Source organism: Lepus europaeus, chromosome X, assembly GCF_033115175.1.
Source record: "Lepus europaeus isolate LE1 chromosome X, mLepTim1.pri, whole genome shotgun sequence".
NCBI classification, from domain to species: Eukaryota; Metazoa; Chordata; class Mammalia; order Lagomorpha; family Leporidae; genus Lepus; species Lepus europaeus.
This window is the reverse complement of record NC_084850.1, coordinates 23,393,030-23,412,685: the sequence shown is the minus strand read 5'-3', so window position 1 is coordinate 23,412,685 and position 19,656 is coordinate 23,393,030. Positions and strand designations below refer to the sequence as shown.

At 40.5% G+C, this 19,656-nt stretch overlaps 1 protein-coding gene across 3 annotated transcripts in view; it reads right to left on the bottom strand.

Moving 5' to 3' along the window:
- The window catches only part of HS6ST2 (heparan sulfate 6-O-sulfotransferase 2), a 326,372-nt gene that overhangs the window by 269,846 nt on the left and 36,870 nt on the right, over positions 1-19,656 (bottom strand). The gene's annotated exons all lie outside the window — the stretch shown is intronic.

Below are 19,656 nucleotides of genomic sequence, written 5' to 3'. Positions count from 1 at the left end.
TTTCAAATAAAAAACTTTTAAAAAGACCCACTTTATCAATTATAACTTCATGTCCAATATTGTCTTTAGAGGAAAAATGACATTGTATACAGTGATGTCACTTCAACAATTCTTTTGTTTAAAATGTCTCATTATGAGATTCTGCCCCACCCCCCACCCCGTGTGTTTCTACTAAGTGTATACTCTCCCTCCTCAAAATGTGGTCCATGAGTCAGCAGCCTAAGTATCACCTGGGAACTTGAGACAAAGAACCTCAAGCCTAATGCCAGAGGTACTAGATTAGAATCGGCATTTAGCAGGAATTCCCAGCTGATCTACATGCACAATGCACTGGAGATGTACTAACATACACAGCAGAGAGAGCAGAGCAGCACGAGAAAGTGAGATGTACCGGAATAAACCCTGGGCTCTGAGCCCAAGCTCTCCCATTGGCCAGCACCTGACCCTGGGCAAACCTTCCAGTCTCTCTGAGGATGCCTCATTAACTATATCAGGACTTTAAGGGATGTTATGCCTGACTTATAGTAATCACTTGATAAACATTACTCTCCTTACTGTTAAAGAGTTTTATTACCACTTGTCAGTACTTAGCAAACAAAAACTTCCTGTCGATGGAAACTGAAGGAAAGAGAGGGAGCAATTGCTCTATGTGGGGTGAGTGGCCTAGATGGCCCACAGAGCTTGACCAAGCAATCTCAGGTGGCTGAGGTTCTACTGGCCATCTCTTCAATGTTGCCCCAGAGCACAGAAGGGAAGACTGAAGCAAAGCTCTAGGTGGCAACTCGAACTCCAGGCATCCCAACAGGGCTCTTCTCAGACTGACAGACATCCAGGCACTAGGTTCAAGAGGGGAACGACAAGGGAGCACTACACCAAGTAAGATCTGACTGGCTAAAGAAAGGGCAGAGAAAAATGAAGATGGCTCCAGGGTCTACTAAATGCCTCAAAGAGGGTGTCTATTTACTATATGCACACAGCCTGCTGTGCTTCCTAACCACTCAACCCCAAGCCTAATTTCCAAATGGTAAAGAACAAAGCCTTTACACTCCAAATCCAGCACCCTTGCATCCCAGGAGCTTCATCCAGAATCCAACAATGACCTAGATTCTCTCTTCACTTGTGCTTGGGGCCCCATGTACCGTAAGATCGTTCAAATTCACCTCTGGTACCCTGCAACCCCAAACTGAAGTGCTTTTGAATGAATCACGGATTACACTTGTGAAGTCCATTTTGAGGCTACAGTGTCACAGTACAGTCACAATGGCTTTTAAGTTATGGGAGGGGAAAATCAACCTATTTTTGTAATGGAAAATATTTCTAGGAAAACCTCATATTTCATTTTAAAAGATAAGACAGTTTCCAAAGGGATAAATAAGAGGTTGAAGACCAGGAAGTCCAGTGTCATGTGAGAAGCAGAATACTGTCATAAAAAACTAAATGAATGTGTGTCTTTTTATTTCACTTCAAACGCAGTGGACTTTATTTTAATTATAAAGCCAAAACATCTTCTTTTTTTCTTTATCCTTGTCATTCAGTCCAAATTCCTTCACTAATCCTTTGGGTTTCACTATTCCAATAAATGAAGAAATTAAAATTTTCCTCCTTTAACTCATTGCCTTTAATGATTGCTTAAATTTATCACAGGGCGCACGCCACTGAGAAGATGCTAACAATTACATTACTCTATTTGAAAGTGTGTTCATTAATCTAACTGTGTAGACAAAACAAATTCTTATTTTATTAAATACAGTGGCTGTTAATTTTTCTAGCCTCACTGGAGAAAGCAATGTTGCACTGTGATAACTGAAGGTACTTTTCAATGAACTAACATGATTCTTAAATTGTAACCGCTTCTATGGAAATCATCTAAAAAGTCATGTATACTTCTGTGATCAGTGTAAAATGTAATGTATATAATGATATATTTAATATAATGATATATAACTCAACATTTTCATTCTGACTCATACATGCTTGTGTGTATATATAAAGTCTATGTACCAGGCAGACACTTTCTTCTGGGCTTTATATGGGCTCTACATACATTTCGTCTCAGGGTCTTTAAGAATATGTATTACCATACTAGATTATAATGTGCTGCTTGATGATGATGTCCACATGAAAGCAACTCTCTGGCAGCTGAGTGTACTTGCTAGGATAATCCATTTCCTCCCTCTGCTATTGACTGTTCTGCCTGCTGATACTGGCCTGTAGGTTCTAGTCTGCTGCTTTACATCTATCAAAGGACCAACAGTGATCCTGCATGCCTACAATGTATAGTAGCTAACCTGGAGGAAAACTATTTACACAACCCGTCTCCCTCTTTTGCTTCTATGGGAGCACCAGTCTAACACTGTCACCAGATAGATTCCTTTCTCAATAAATGGAGGAATAGCAAACAGGAAGAATGGAAAGACTATTTGCCTTAAAGGAGAGGGAAAATGTTAAATTTGGTGTTTTGTTCATGTTAGAAACTCAATGAACACTCTATAATTGGGAATTTTTAGCAGGTTATAGTATGAATATAGAGGTACTAGATCATAAACAAGTAGAGAGAGTCAAAATATCCTCTGAAAAAGAAAGACCATATCACCAAATCCAAAGCAAATGCATCCAAAGCATTAAAAGGAAGTCAGAAGGTTGAGGCTCACTGAGAAACATGATCTGAAACCGATAAGCCTTGATGACATTTAAGAGCAGCAATGAGGAAAATCCAAACAGGAGACAACGATGAATTTCACCACCTCGAGTAGAAGGAGATGGAGGCCACGTGACAAAACTCTAAGATGGGACTCAACCACAATGAGGGACATTTTGCAATTCAGAGAAACCTGATGTTGAGTCACACTGAGATTCTTCTTGAGCCAAGGATAGCCTAAGATAGATAGTTGTAGGGAGATGTTCAAAAAGTCCTAGGCAGTGGCAGGTGATGTAAAGATTAATGTGGAAAAAAAAAAACAGGAAAACCCCAGCATTATTAACAAATGAGATGGAGATTTGAAGGCAAAGATACAGAGTATGGAGTCCAAAAGGAGTTCTGGTCCTACTTCAGGCAATCACTATTTATATGGCCTTAAAGTATATAATTACAGTTCTATATATCTTAACTTCCTTATATATAAAATGGTAATAGTAATGATACCTCCAATATTGATATGATGGTTCAATGAAAGCCAATACACAAAGAGCTTATCACAGTGCAAGGCACATAATTACTTGGGTATGTGGTAGCTTTTACTATCCAGAGGCCAGTAATATGATTTGCGTCTTTAAACATGCAGAAAAATGGGAAGGAGGCACTAGGAATAGAAGACGTACAAGAAAATGTGAGTGTGAGAACTCTCACCTTATGATGATATCCAGCACCTTACTATGGGCTCTTCCATTAGCAACATTAGGGTCATAGCCTGTTTTCTGTTGCTATAACAAAACATCTGAGGCTATGTACTTTGTAAAGAGAATGGTTACTTAGCTCACAGTTCTGGAGATTGAAATGCAGTCAGCATTTGTTTGGGTCTGTTAAAGGCCTTCTGGTCACATCTCAGTATCATGAATGGCATCATGGTGGGAGCAAATCAGAGAGAAAGATCACATGGAAAGATAGGATTCACAGTCAAAGCTCACTCTTTTTACAAAAACCTATTTACACAAGAACTAAACAGGATCCTGTGAGAAATATTAGTCCTTTCGGAGGGTAGTTTCTCAAATAACCTAACCACCTTCCAATAGACCTCACCTCTGAGAGATCACACCACTTCCATCATCATCTCTCTGGGGATCAAGATTCCAGGACATGAACATTTGGGGAACACACTCAAAATCATGTTCAAACCATAATATCTATAGCATATGCATAACAATCCTCACCATTTTGGAACTTGGGTGATTGGATTCATTGTATATTCTCAGATGAGTCACTTTTTTGTTATTTCTACTGCTAAATATTGCCTCAACTATGTTGTTAGAGTGAGTCAGTGCTTTCAATGACTTAACATCTTTCCAACAGTTTAGAAAACAAAATGTTTTCTAGATATTTCTACTAGCTACTAGGTTCAAACAAGGGTGTCCTTTTATATGGGCTCTCTTTATTGACTTAAGGGAAATATGTAATGTAATATGCTAATATGAAGAACTCGCACTTGAAAAATCAAAAAGCAAATTCAATTTGACATCTCAAATATGTATTAAGAACTTCCACATTCAACCTTGATGCTGTAAAAGACATCAGAGTAAAACAATTAGGGAACTGGAAAAATGCATGCAAAAAGAATTTCAGACATTGGACAATAGGTAATACAGGACTGTGATTTCGGTGTGAAAGGGAACAAATGAAGCACCCTACCCAGGCCAGAAAAGAGTTTCCATGCTTTATGTGCCAGGAGGAGAAATTCGAACAGAGCCCAGTGATTTCCATATGCTGAAAAGACAGAGAACAAGGCATGGAGAGGACAAAGCAGTTAATAATTGTGGGAAAAATGCAAGAGAGAGGAGAGCTGCATAGGAGACCGCTCCAGATGTCTTCAGCTAGATTCCTTTCAGGTGTTTGCCTGAATATTGGTCTGCACATTTATGGAAAGAAACTATCAAAGACCAAAGAAAGAACTGATTGAAAAAAAAGGTCCAGAGTTGTGGCAAAGCTGGTAAAATCAGTGCTGCTTCTGATACCGGCATCCCATATGGGCATCAGCTCATGTCCCGGCTGCTCTACTTCTGATCCAGCTCCCTGATAATGTGTCTGGGAAAGCAGCAGAGGATGGCCCAAGTGCTTGGGCCCCTGCACCCACCTGGGAGACCAGGAAGAAGCTCTGGGCTCTTGGCTTCAGCATGGCAAAACCCCAGGACATTTTGGCAATCTGGGGAGTGAACCAGCAGATTGAAGATCTCTCTCTCTCTCTCTCCCTCTTTCTCCCTCTCTCCCTCCCTCCCTTCCTTCCTCTCTCCCTCTCTCCCTCTCTCTGTAACTATGAGTGTCAAATAAATAAATAAATCTCTTTTTTTTGACAGGCAGAGTGGATAGTGAGAGAGAGAGACAGAGAGAAAGGTCTTCCTTTTTGCTGTTGGTTCACCCTCCAATGGCCACTGCAGCCAGAGCATTGCGCTGATCCGAAGCCAGGAGCCAGGTGCTTCTCCTGGTCTCCCATGCGGGTGCAGGGCCCAAGCACTTGGGCCATCCTCCACTGCCTTCCCGGGCCATAGCAGAGAGCTGGCCTGGAAGAGGGGCAACTGGGATAGAATCCGGCGCCCCAATCGGGACTAGAACCCAGTGTGCCAGCGCCGCAAGGCGGAGGTTTAGCCTGTTAAGTCACGGTGCCGGCCAATAAATCTTAAATATAAAAAGATGACCAATCCTCAGAAACTCACAAAAGGATATGAATAGTTTGTGTTTCCAACAGCAGAGTGGAAACACGTTGTGATATATGGGGCATTAAGAAGAGCCCTCAAGAGTGCTTTGTCTCAGTAGTGAGATAAAATTAGCCCTAGGCTAAAGGTTGCATTGAAACTGCCCTTAAAAAGCACCAACAGCTTAAACTATTTCTTATCAGCTGCATCCCAGTTCAAAACTCAATAATATTTGAAGGAGTATGATGAAATAGAACATCTAACAATATAAAATTCATAATGCCCAATAGATAATGAATTTGTCATACATGCAAAGAGTAAGAAAGACACAACTCTTAAAGGGGAAAATTAATCATCAGAAACAGCCTCAGAAGTTACAATAATTATAGAATTAGCAGATAAGGATATTAAAACTTCCATTATAAATAAACTCATTTTGGCAACGAAGATAGAGGAAATATTGGGTATATTAAGTAGAAACATGAATCAAAATCAAATATCTAGAAATGAAAAATAAAATATTGGAAATGAAAAATATTTCAAGATACAAATAATAGACATGATACATCACAGTAACAAACTGAAAATTAAAAACCATATGATTATCTCAATAGACACAGAGAAAATATTTGATAAAATACAACATCCTTTCATGATCAAAAGAACTTTAAAAATGGGTATAGATTGAATATTCCTCAACACAACGACAGTAATATACGACAACTCCACAGACAGCATCATATTGAATGGGGAACAGCTGGAAGCATTTCTACTATGATCTATAACCAGATAAGGATACCCACTTCACCATTACTGTACAATATAATTTTAGAAGTTTCAGTCAGGGCTATTAGGCAAGAAAAAGGAATCAAAGGGGTACAAGTTGGAAAGAAGGAAGTCAAATTATCCCTATTTGCAGATGACATGATTCTATATATAAGGGAACCAAAATACTCAACTAAGAGATTATTAGAACTCATAAGAGAATTTTAAAAAGTGGCAGGATATGAAATCAACACACAAAAATCAATAGCATTTGCAAACACTAACAACGCTGTAGCTGAGAAAGAACAGTCTCATCCACAAAAGCTACCAAAAATGTAAATAACTTGGCATAAATTCCACCAAGGATGTGAAAGATCTCTAACATGAAAATTACAAAACATTAAGGAAAGAATAGAAGAAGATACAAAAAAGATGGAAAATTCTTCCATGTTCATGTATTGGAAGAATTATATCATCAAAATGCCCATACTACAGAAAGCAATTTAGAGATTCAATGAGATCTCAATCAAACTATCAAGAATATTCTTCTTAGATCTAGAATAAAAAATCCTAAAATTCATATGGAAACACAAGAAACTCTGAAGAACTAAATCAATTTTCAACACAAAAAAACAAAGCTGAAGGCATCACAATGCCAAATTTGAAGACATAAGATGGGGCAGTTATAATCAAACCAGCCTGGTAATGGCACAAAAGTAAACATGTAGACCAATGGAACAGAATAGAAACCTCAGAAATCAATCCACACATCTACAATCAACTAATCTTTGACAAAGGAGTGAAAAATCACTCTTTGGAAAGGATAGTTTCTTCATTAAGTGGTACTGGGAAAATTGGATAGTTGCATGCAGAAGTATTAAACAAAACCCATACATTACACCTTATAAAAATACCAAATCACAATGAATTAAGCATCTAAATCTAAGATCTAAACCCATCAAATTTTTAGAAGAAAACATATGGGAAATACTGCAAGACATTGGCATAGGCAAAAACTTCCTGGATAAGACCCCAGAAGCACAAGCAATGAAAAGAAAAATATACAAATGGGATTACATCAAGCTAAGAAGTTTCTGCACTGCAAAGGAAACACTCAAAAAGTAAAGAGGCACCCAATAAAATGGGAGAAAACATTTGCAAACTATGTATCTGATAAAAGATTAATAACTAGACTATATAAGGATCTCAAGAAACTCAACAACAGCAAAACAAACAATCCAGTTAAGAAAAGGGCAAAGGACATAACAGGCATTTTTCAAAGGATGAAATCCAAATGGCCAACAGACACATGAAACAATGCTCAGGATCATTAGTCATCAGGGAATGCAAATAAAAACCACAATGAGGTTTCTCTCACCACAGTTAGAATGGCTATCATCGAATACAACCAAAGACAAAAAAGAAACAACAAAATCTTGAGAGGATAACAAGAAAAAGCTACCCTAATACATTGTTGATGGGAATATAAACTAGTACAAACATTATGGAAGAAAGTATGGAGATTCCTCTGAAATCTGAAAATAGATCTACCATATGACCCATCCATCCCACTCCTGGGAATTTACCCAAACAAAATGAAATTAGCATATGAAAGCATTACTTGTACTCCCAAGTTTATAGCAGCTCAATTCACAATAACTAAGACATGGAATCAACTCAGTTGTCCATCAACTGATGATGAATGGTTAAAGAAACTGTGGTATCTATTCATAATACTCAACCATAAAAATTAAATCCCATCTTTTGCACAAAATGGATACAATTGGAGACCATTACGCTTACTGAAATTAGCCAGACCCAAAAAGACAAATATGACAGGTGTTCTCTGATTTGTGGTAGTTAATATGGAGAGTATTAAAAATCCTTAATATATTATGAATGAAATTGACACCTTGGGGTTTGATTATTGTTTATAGCCCTTGTCAGCTATACACCTTGCTGAATAGTGGGGTCTTTCTCAGTTATACTTATTGAACTCTTTATTTAGTGGAGCATTAAGCCTAGGATTGTAAAGTAAATTACAAATATATTATCAGAAAAATTAAAAAAGAAAAACAGGAACGAGGGGGAGGGAGGGAAGGAAGTCTCAGAATTGTATCTATGAACTACTTGAAATCTGTTCTCTTTAGATTAATAAAATTTTTCCAACAGTTAAATGAGACAATATGTGATGTATTTCACAGTTCCTATAACATTGTATGTGTACATTAAATTGTAGATATAGTTATAAGTCTTTGAAAGGTCTGCTGTACTTATCTGTTTATTAATTGAAAGCTTACTGGCTGTCAAAAAATACATAGATTGGGATTTCTAGTATACTAGACACTGCTGAAGAGAAGATGAGTAAATTTGAAGACTTAGCAACAGAAACTATCCAAAATGAAGCACACAGATGAAAAAGATGGAAAAGAAAAGAACAATCAGCTATTGAAAACTACCAAGGGGACAAAGGAAGTAGCAGAAGATTTCAAGGAATAAGGGCCAAAAACTTTGCAAATTTTATGGAAGTTATAAATGCAATATTTTTAAACAGTTGTTTTTTAAAAGATTTATTTATTTATTTGAAAGGCAGCATTACAGACAGTGAGAGAGAGCAAGAGAGAGAGAATCTTCTACCCCCTGGTTCACTCTCCAAATGGCCTCAATGGCCAGAACCGGGTCATTCTGAAACTAGTAGCCAGGAGCTTTATCTGGGTCTCCCATGTGGGTGCAGGGTCCCAAGCACTTGGGCTATCTGCCACTGCTTTTCCCAAGCCCTTGTCAGCTATACACCAGCTATATCCAGCAGGGAGCTGGATCAGAAGTGGAGCAGCCATGGGGCCAGTGCTGTGGCACAGTGGGTTCAGCTGCTAACTGCAGCTCCCGCATTCCATATGGGTGCTGCTTTGAGTCCCAGCTGCTCCACTTCTGATCCAGCTACCTGCTAATGCAACTGGGGAAGCAGTGAAGGATGGACCAAGTGCTTGGGCCCTGGGCCACCACGTGGGAGACCCGGAGGAAGCTCCTGGCTCCTGCCAGCTGTGGTCGTTGCAGCCATTTGAGGAGTGAACCAGTAGACAGAAGATTCTCTCATTCATTCATTCATTCATTCTCTCTCTCTCTCCCCTCTCTGTAACTCTGTCTTTCAGATAAGTAAATAAATCTTTAGAAGAAAAAAAAAGAGAAGAAAAGTGGAGCAGCCAGAACACAAAGTGGCGCCTACGCAGGATGCCAGCATCTCAGGCTGTGACTTTATCCACTATGCCACAACGCAGACCCCTAAATGCACAAATTTAAATATGTCAGTGGATCCTAAGCACAAAAAGGGAGAGAACAATACTGTGGCATGTCATAATCTAAGTACTGAAAAGTGAGAAAGTTTGTTCAGGGGAACAAAGGAAAGAATGATTATGTATTTCTCATCAGAAGCTATACAAGTCAAAAAAACACTGATGTGACATATTTGAAGTAGTGAAAGAAAAAGTTGACACCTTATAATTGTATTCCCAGGGGGAAAATTTCTTTCAAAAATGAAGTCACATAAAGGATTAGTCTAAGAATTCATTACCAGAATTCCAGATGTTTTTTTGGATCAGTTATTGCTGGTATAGAGAAATACTATTGGTTTTTACAAGTAGCTGAATTTCTTATTAGTTTTTATGGCTTTTCTGTCCATTACATTGTTTTCCTTCTGTAGATAACCATACTAACTGCAAGTAATGATGGTTTTATATCTTCCCTTTCAATCCTTACACTTCTTATTTCTTTTCCTTTCTTTAAGGAAGAATTCACTGCCAGATCATCATCAGTATAAGAAATAATAAACAAAGTTCTTTCAGCAAAAGGCAAATGATACCAGATGGATTACTGGGGTTGTAAAAAGAAATGAAGGGCACTATATATGATAAATATGTAAGTAAATATTTAGTATGTTTCTCATTTTAAAAATATATTCAAAAATACAAAATAATACAAATAATGTTATATTATACTATATACTATAAAACCTATGTAGAAAAATATGAAAATAGCTGAGAGAAGGAGTATGAAAATATGTCATCATACAGTTTTCACACTGCATGTGAAATGGTATAATTTTCTTTCAAAGTAGAATGCTAAAGTTAGAGAGATGTTGTGATAGTCTCTAAGACAGCATCCAATGATCCAGAATTTGAGCTCTTCATGCCCCTGTGTAATCCCCTCCCTTGAAATGGACGGACAGGTTTATACTTCTAACAAACGAACAGGGTAAACGTACTGGTAATGTCAACTCTGAGATCATAGCACTAAAAGGACTCTGGCTTCTGTTTTGTTCATCATCTCTCATTCTCTCCTTTCTCTGATGGAAGCAACTGTCATGAGCTAATCTCTCCTAGAGATCCACTGGGACAAGGAGCTGAGCAGAGCTTCTGACCAACAAAGTGTAAAGGAACTGACGTCTTCAGACTACAAGGAACTGAATCCTATCAACACCCACATGAATGAGCATGGAATGAGCTCCCTCCGTCAAGCCTTCGGATGAGATGACGACAGCCTTGTGAGACACCTTGAGCCAGAGGCTGCAGCTAAGCCAGGCTTGAGTTCCTAACTCACATAAACTGTCAGATAATAAATGTTTGTTGTTTTATGTCACCAAATTTGGGGCTAAGTTGTTATATAGCTATACATAACTAATACAGTTTATATTGTACATTCTATAATAGCCTCTAAGCAAAAAGCACAAAATAAAGAGTATTACTAATGAGCCTATATAACAGAAATACAATCTTAAAAATACTTAATTTGAAGGCCAGAGCTATGGCATAGTGGTGTAGTGTGTTAAGCCTGCAGTGCCGGCATCTGATATGGGTGCCGGTTCGAGTTCCAGCTGCTCCCCTTCCAATTCAGCTCTCTACTAACGTGCCTGAGAAAACAGTGGAGGATAGCCCAAATGCTTAGGCCCCTGCACCCACATGGGAGACCCAGAAGAAGCTCCTGGCTCCTGGCTTCAGCCTGGCCCAGCCTCGACCATTGTAGCCATTTGTGGAGTGACCCAGCAGGTAGAAGACCTCTCCCTCTATCTCTCCCTCTCTGTCTCTGTAACTCTGCCTTTCAAATAAATAAAACAAATCTTAAAAAAAATACTGAATTTTTCCAAAAGGTAGCAAGGAAAGTGTTACAAGGAACCAAATATTTATTTATTGTGCATCAATCATAGTAAAGGCAGTGGGTCAGGTGATGAATATAAAGTCCATCCCTGACCTTAAGGACAGTCAGGGACAGAGAATCAGTTAGAAAGTGCATGAAAGAAAACAATTCTAGGTACTGTGCTTTGCAGTTTGAGGACAGAAGTGTCTTAGAGGTATGGGGAAAGCAGATTTGCAATGGGTCTTGAAGGATGGCATGATCTTAGCAAGCAGAGATGTGGGAGAAAGGCATGATAATCCACCAGAGAAGACACCGGCTCAAAGGCTCAGCTGAGAAAACAAGAGGGAAATGTAGCGAAGAGTCAAAGGAGGCAAGGCCAGAGAGTTTATAGTAAACTCACCGTACAGCTTTCCAACAGAGATCTACAGGAGAGAAAGCTGAGCAAAGGAGTGTAGGGCTATAAGGCCAAATGCTGCTGAAGGAGCAAGGATGGCAACGACGGAAGCTGGTTGAAACACAAGCGTAGCCTAAGCCAGGACCTGTATCAATATCATACAATTTAGCAATTCCACGCCAAGAGAAATGAAAACATATGAGCATGCCCACACAAACAGCTGTACACAAATATTCATAGCAGCATTATTCACAATAGCTGGACGCTGGATATAATCCAAATTTCCACTACCTGACAAGTAGATAAATACTATGAGATATATTCACACAATGGAATATTATTCAGCAATAAATTGAAACAAAGTTCTGAGTTTGATGCTACAAAGCAGAAGAACCAAGAAGCCAGTCACAAAGGACCACATATTATTCCATTAACGTGAAATGTATACAAAAGACAAATCTATAGATATATGAAGTAGATTAGTAGTTGTCTAGGGCTGTGAATAATGTGCAGACTAAGAGTGAAGGCTAAAATGTGTGGGGTTTCTTTTGGGAGTAATAAAATGTAATAAATGTCTTAATATTGATTGTGGTTTTGGATGTACAACTCCATGAATATACTAAAAACCACTGAATCTTACCCTTTAATTGGTGAACTGTATAACGTGTGAATTATATATTAAAAACAACTGTTGCTTTTTTCTAAAAAGAGAGAACTAGGAGAAGGCTTGAGAGTCCTATAAAAGAAGCTGAGCTATATATACACAGGTTGCTTGTGCCACTGCTTTCCCAAATTAGAAGAAGTGGAAATATTTCAAAGCCAGCTCCATAGGATATCCCCATTGGAATTCCCGGTCTGGGAATAGGCACTTTCAAGTCCTACAGTTTGCTGGACCTCACCCATAATGCAGCCAGTCACCAGACTGTCTTTTCTGATTAGAGACAATGAGTAGCTATGAGGTGTTACAGTCTGGCTAACATATACATGTGATCTTCTGCCTGAGCAAACTCTGCTCTAATTAAGCAAAAATACCTTTAAATGGATATCAAAACAGGGCTACTATTTGGTTGTTTCTAAATAGGGAAATGCCAGGATTTTAATGCCAGAGGGTGTCCCAAACTGAGTTGAGCGGGCTCTTATTTTCTGAATTCAGGCAGACAGAGGTTTGTCAACTGTCAACTCTGCATTGATTCAATTTATCTCATGGCCCAGTGGCTGCTCACAGTGTATTGGCCACATCTAAAGTGGGATTAGCATTGCAAGACTCTACAGTAGTACTAAAAGCAAAGAAGTAAGTGAACACAGTACCTTTACAAAGAACTATTGATTTTAATATTTTTAAAAGGACACTACTAAAGTTAAGGCAATTTTTTTTTGCTGCCTACGTTTATGAAAATAGAATGCTTTCCTGATGCTGACGAAGGTAAGCGGAAGGGGCCGACACAATGAAGGCATTCCTCAACCCATGACAAATTGAAAGCTGTGGTTTCATATATAACCCAGATGGTCAATTCTGTAATGATTTTACGTTTACAGTATCTTCCTTTTTCCTGTGGCATTATATTTCACTTGGCAATAGTTCTCATCCTGGTTTTCCTCCAGCTGCTTTTCAAAGGCAAAAATGTACATTACTTCATCCTGTGGTTTAATCTTGGTATACAGAGCATTACAGCAGCAGCAATGATTTCTTGTAATCACCTCTGCCCTGTATCTTGGCCCTTAGGGAGGTAGTATTTCATGCATCATAATTTCATCACCACCAAGAATGGTAATCACTTAAATAGCTACAGAGGTGGTAGTAAATGAGGACAGCAGACCTTCCCACCCATCCCGCCCAAATTCCATTCTTCACTGGCTAGAAGATGATGATGTGAATATGAGTTCCTAATATATCTACACTCACTTCACCATTTGCCCTCCTGGGATCCTGAAAGCCTTCAATTTTAGTCCTGAGCCTTATAATCAGAGAATTTTACTTTCTTTCTAACTTTTGCAAAAATTGGTTGCTGCATATTCCAGGCTGTCACCAGCAGTTCTTGGAATTTCAATTAGCCATAAACTACATATCCAAACAAATAGAAGGATCTTATTTTAATAAAATACTTTCTACTTCATAGCTGGAACAATTTCAGAATCAATTTTTTTATTTAAGTTATGTATTTTTCATGTATTTCATATATACAGATTTAAGAATCAATTCTTGTTCATCAGTTTTGTGTGGCTAATACTGAATATTAAAGAATTTAATCCCAAAATGTATGATCACTGGTGTGGGTGTTGTGGCACAGCAGGTTAAGCCACCACCTGGAATGCCTGCATCCCATATCACAGTGATAATACAAGTCCCGCATCCTCTGCTTCCAATACAGCTTCCTGCTAGTGCATTCTAGACGGCAGAAGAGGATGACCCAAGTGACTGAGTCTCTGCTTCCTATTTTGGGGATCAGAATGGAGTTTCTAGCTCTTGGTTTTGGCCTGGCTGAGGAATGGCTGCTCTGGGCATTTGGGGAATGTATCAGCAGATGGAAGATATTTCTCTCTCTCTCTCTCTCTCTCTCTCTCTCTCTGTGTGTGTGTGTGTGTGAGAGAGAGAGAGAGAGAGAGAGAGAGAGACTCTCACTTTCAAGTAGATGAAAATAAACATGTTTTTAAAAAGTATGAGCATCAAGGAAAAAAACACAGGAAGAACAAGGTAGCTGGATTTGGGCTCCAGTATCTTTTCTCAATGGGAACTATACAAGGCAACTTCTGTACACTGTTTCAAAGAGGATGTTTTCTTTCCCTCACTACCAAAGAATATCCTGATGACCAACAGTATGGAGCATTTGGATATTGTCACTGCCTTCACAAATCCCTTTGACGAAATTACAATTATGGTACAAAGGAGAAGGACAGGCATTTTTATGAATGAAAGCAGAACTTGCAGAGCCAAATGCAAGTCAGTTATAGAACAGGAAGTAAATTCTTGGCCTTGTAATTCTTGGTTCCAGAACCTAGCCCACACAGGGATTGTTTTATGTTTACAGCAGTCAGTGGTTCCTTGCTTTGATCCATTTGCCTCCATAAATACAAGCCTCTGGTGGACACAGGAAAATAGTTCTAGGAATCCTGTAGCATGATGCATATTTAAAGTCTTAGGGGAGGGTTGGGTAGTTAAGATGCCAGTTACAACACCTGCAGCCCACATCAGAGTGCCTGGGTTCAAGTCCTGGCTCTGCTCCTGATTCCAACTTCCTGCTAATGCAAACTCTGGGAGCCAGCAGTGAAAGATAGCTCAAGTAATTGGGCTCTACCACCCAGATAGGAGATCTGGATTGAGTTCCTGGCTCCTGGTTTGTTTCTCTTGCCCCCATCCCTACCCCACCTTCTCAAATAATTTTAAAAACCCGTATAGGAGAAATATTTTTCAGTATTTTTACTAGTAACCAAACACTTTATTAAAAGATTTTTTTTAAATGTATTTATTTGAGAGGTAGAGTTACAGACAGAGAGAGGGAGAGGCAAAGGGAAAAGTCTTTCATCTGCTGGTTCACTTCCCAAATGGCTGCAATGGCTTGAAATGGGCCTATTCGAAGTCAGGAGCCTGGAGCTTCTTCTGGGTCTCCCACGCAGGTGCAGGGGCCCAAGCACCTGAGCCATCTTCTGCTGCCTTCCCAGGCCACAGCAGAGAGCTGGGTCAGAAGAAGAGCAGCTGCAATTTGAAGCAGTGCCTATATGGGATGCTGGTGCCACAGTCGGAGGCTTAGCCTACTATGCCACAGCACCAGTCCCAGTAACCAAACACTTAAAAGAACATCCCTAACTCACTTCTTTCCTACTTCTCCCAGACTTCTACCCATGCTGAACCATCCTGCTCTTACTAAAATCCCATTGGACAGATGAGTTTTAAGGGAAATTTCATGACATCAGCCTCTCCTGCAAAACCCTGAGTTAGATGCAGCAACAAAGTAACACTTGGTCATTGACAGTTCAAGAGGTAATGGGTCTGTCAATCAATTACCTCTAAGAAAGATTCTAGGCAAATCTTCATCAATAGTCTGTAGTGCAAAGCAACCTCAGGGTCTTTGCAATTGGGATTCCCTCAGCTTGACATCCATGCCCAGTTCCTTCTAATAGTCCCTTGGATTTCCGCTTAAATGTAACTTCTCCAGGGCCACATTTACTGAGCACCTCCCCAGGTAAGGAATTCTCTTCTGTTACCACAAAGCACTCTATCTGGTACTCCTGTTGTTAGACTCACAGACTCTAGACTCTGCTCCTGCCATCCTCAAGTATCATGTTGGGCAAGTTACTTAGTTCTCTCTTGGCCCTCAACTGAACAGTCTCCATTGCGAAGTCCCAGTGAAGAACAAAGGGGAGGAAACGTTAGACTGAGAATTACTATTCTGTACTACCATACCAGGTACATTGCCTGCAGAAAGCTGCTTTCCCTGAGGGAGCCTCAGTTTCTTCTTATATTCAATGGATGGATTGGATTCAATGAGCTCTATGGTCCCTTCCAGCTCTGAGAGTCACCTGTTCTCCATTGGGACACTCTGCATTTTCACACTCCTATTCCAAGTTCACAGCTGCCCTGATCGTGGTCCCAGTTTAGGAACAACTGACTGCCACTTGACCTATCTCATCCTCCCTCCAGTTACCACTCAATTCAACTCAATCCAAGGCATGATTCGGGATCCTGGTCCATACTCCATATGGGCCCAGTAAGATACTTATTTTGCAACCAACAAAGGGGTAAAGGTCATCCGTGGCATGTGACCTACCACGTAACTCTTTACAATTGGACTAACATTTCCCTTGGAACCTTCTTGACAAATCCAAATGTTCACCTAGGTGCTTTTCCAACTGATACATTTTTGTCTCTTCTATAGGCCCATTTTGGAAGCTCCCAATCTGCGGCTTCAGACAGGGCTCTATTCTGCTTTTCCTACTACCTGTGTTGTACCTTTCCCAATGAACTGCCAATCCCCACAACCCTTAGCTTGCACCCTTCAAAACTCAGTCCTCCCCACTTAGTCAACCAGAGTGTATGAGTCCCAACACTATGCCAGATCTTGCATGGGGATCTGAGGTCACAGCAATTAAAATGATTTAGTGGCCCCTGATTTGATATTGGGAAACATGTTATCCATAAAAAACCTGTTCCACCAAATCAAACATGATTATGTATTGTCTTAGCAAATGGTGGCTAATTAACCATCCTTTCTTTCTGCCTCTCCCCCTTCTGCAGGCTTCGCATTGCCTTCTCTGAAATATTGCTCTCTAACCCACCCTTTGAAACGCTGACTGACTACATTGCCATGGAATTATTTTTAATTGAATTAAATAAAACTCACTAAACAACTTAGACAAAATGGGAAATTATTTTCTTTCAGTCATAAAAGAAAATCTTTATGTTTACTCCACTCTACTCTCCCAAAGGGAGAAAATGATTAAGGTGCCATCATGTTGCTAATGTTTACTTCCCTGATAGAGTGCTTTTTGTATGATATCATCACCTTAGCAACCCACACATGAATGCCTCAATTCACCAGGGAGTTATGGAATTCACTGATAATTACCACCCTCATAATCTACCCATGAGCAAGGGGAAGACCGGCCCTCATGTAACAAGCACGAAATCATGTTCATTTCTGGCTCTGAAGCTCATCTGTCTTCAGAATGGAGGGAAATTAAAGCCTGTAAACTTCCAGCCTATCTACCAAATGTTATTTAGAATCTGAAACTTGTTTACAAGGTGGTTTACTTACAATTGTGTGTTTGCCTTTATTCCCCCTTCATCGAAGTAACTGACATCAAACAGCTTGCCAATTCTGTAGATAGAAACTTTCTATACATCCACAAAAGAGAAACGTCGGAGAGTGGAGGTACCATTTTCAAGGATAGCCAACACACCAACACTGTGATGCTGACCCTAAGGGCACAGGGCCAGCACTGAGAAGTTTCAGTGTTTAGATGTGACCAAATCATTGTCTACTGACCTTCATTGGCCATCCAAAAGACCTGCTGAGGTGGGCTTCCACTCTCAAACACAGAGCAGGTGCCAGCTCTCCTCACAAAACAGCAAAGGGGCAGGGGTTTTATTCTTTCTCGTGACGTCATTTAAGTATTAACATCTATAAACATTTCCTGGACCAGCTTCAAAATAATCAGCCATTTAAAACTTTAGTAAAGTAACATTGTCTCATTAAAATTTTAAAAGGAAAGATGGATTTTAAAAGGCTAAGAAGAAGCAGACTAAGAAGAAGCCAAGTGAAGTGAGTCTTCTGTGACTCCCAGCCTGCACTGGAGACAGACTACCCAAAACAACAGCTCATCCACACACTCCCCACAGAACCACTGTGACGTTTCTCCTTCGGGGCCAATCTCAGCTCCTTCTTGGTTTGGCTTTCTCACTAGTAGTGTAAGAAGCACTGTCATTGGCCATTAGCCCATTGTTGAACCTTAGCTGTTTCTGTTACTATAAACACCCAAAACTGCGTATAAGGCCATCCTCAAGGGTCAGAGCTCAATTTAGCCAAGGCATAATGATGGCAATGGACCCTGAGAAGCAGATTTGCCAGGAAGGCTAAATTCGTCTTTCTGGCAGGTATAGGTAGATGTACAGCTAGGTAGGACACTTGGTGTTGAGAGTGAGTCCATTTTTAAACAAGGCCATGAGCAGTCATAATTTCTAAGGTGGGAAGTACTTCCTCCTACTCCTTCAGAAAGCCTTTAGAAATGCAATTCAATAGGAGTCTATATGCTACCTCCTTAGAATGTGGTCGAGTAAGACTTGGTCTCTCTTACTGGGTGGTCTTCCAGTGAAGCCACGTCGACTGCTCTGTTTGTTCTGAAGAAAGTCCCACAACCTGCTGACAGACAGCCAAACAGTCACCCTAGGCTTAATGGTCCTTGTTATGGCCGCAAATGGCGGGGTAGTTCAGAATAAATGACCTGCTGAAGGCAATAAAGCCTTGCTCCTCTGTTCACACCTTCAGACTGAGCCCCATGCTCCTGCTGCTGCTTTATAGAGTTAGGCATTCATTCTCCAAGCTAACAGAGGAGAATGATGTCAAAGACTGCCTGGAAAAAGAGATCACAAAAGGATAATCCATACTGGATGTTAGATCGCCAATTGTGCTTTCTTTAACAGATCATGAAATCAGTTGCTCTCTCTGGTTTGGCAGTGACAGAAAGCCTTTCATGAGACATGTATAACAAGGGAAGGGGCTCCTCTGCCCAGTCCTCCATAGTTAACAGCCGGCAGACTAGATCTCTTGAGGACCAGTAGCACCAAAATTCACTATGTAAAGAATGGATGGGGCCGGCGCCGCAGCTCACTTGGCTAATCCTCCGCCTGCGGCGCCGGCACACCAGGTTCTAGTCCTGGTTGGGGTGCTGGATTCTGTCCCGGTTGCTCCTCTTCCAGCTCTCTGCTGTGGCCCAGGAGGGCAGTGGAGGATGGCCTAAGTGCTTGGGCCCCGCACCCGCATGGGAGACCAGGAGGAAGCACCTGGCTCCTGGCTTCAGATTGGCACAGCGCGCCGGCTGTAGCAGCCATTTGAGGGGTGAACCAACGGAAGGAAGACCTTTCTCTTTCTCTCTCTCTCTCTCTCTCTCTCACTGTCTAACTCTGCCTATCAAAAACAAAAAAAAAAAAAACCAAAAAACAAAACTAGATGGGGCCAGCACTGTGGTGTAGAGGGTGAAGCCATCACCTGCGGTGCCAGCATCCTATATGGGCTCCAGTTCGAGTTCCAGCTGCTCCACTTCCAACCCAGCTCTCTGCTATGGCCTGGGAAAGCAGTGTAAGATGGCCCAAGTCCTTGGGCCTCTGCATGCATGTGAGAGACCCGGAAGAAGCTCTTGGCCCCTGCTCTTGGCTCCTGGCCTCTGATCAGCACAGCTTCGACAGCTGTGGCCATCTGGGGAGTGAACCAGCAGATAGAAGACTTCTCTCTCTCTCTCTCTCTCTCTCTCTCTCTCTTTCTGGCTCTGCCTCTCTGTAACTCTGCCTTTCAAATAAAATAAATAAATCTTAAATAAAA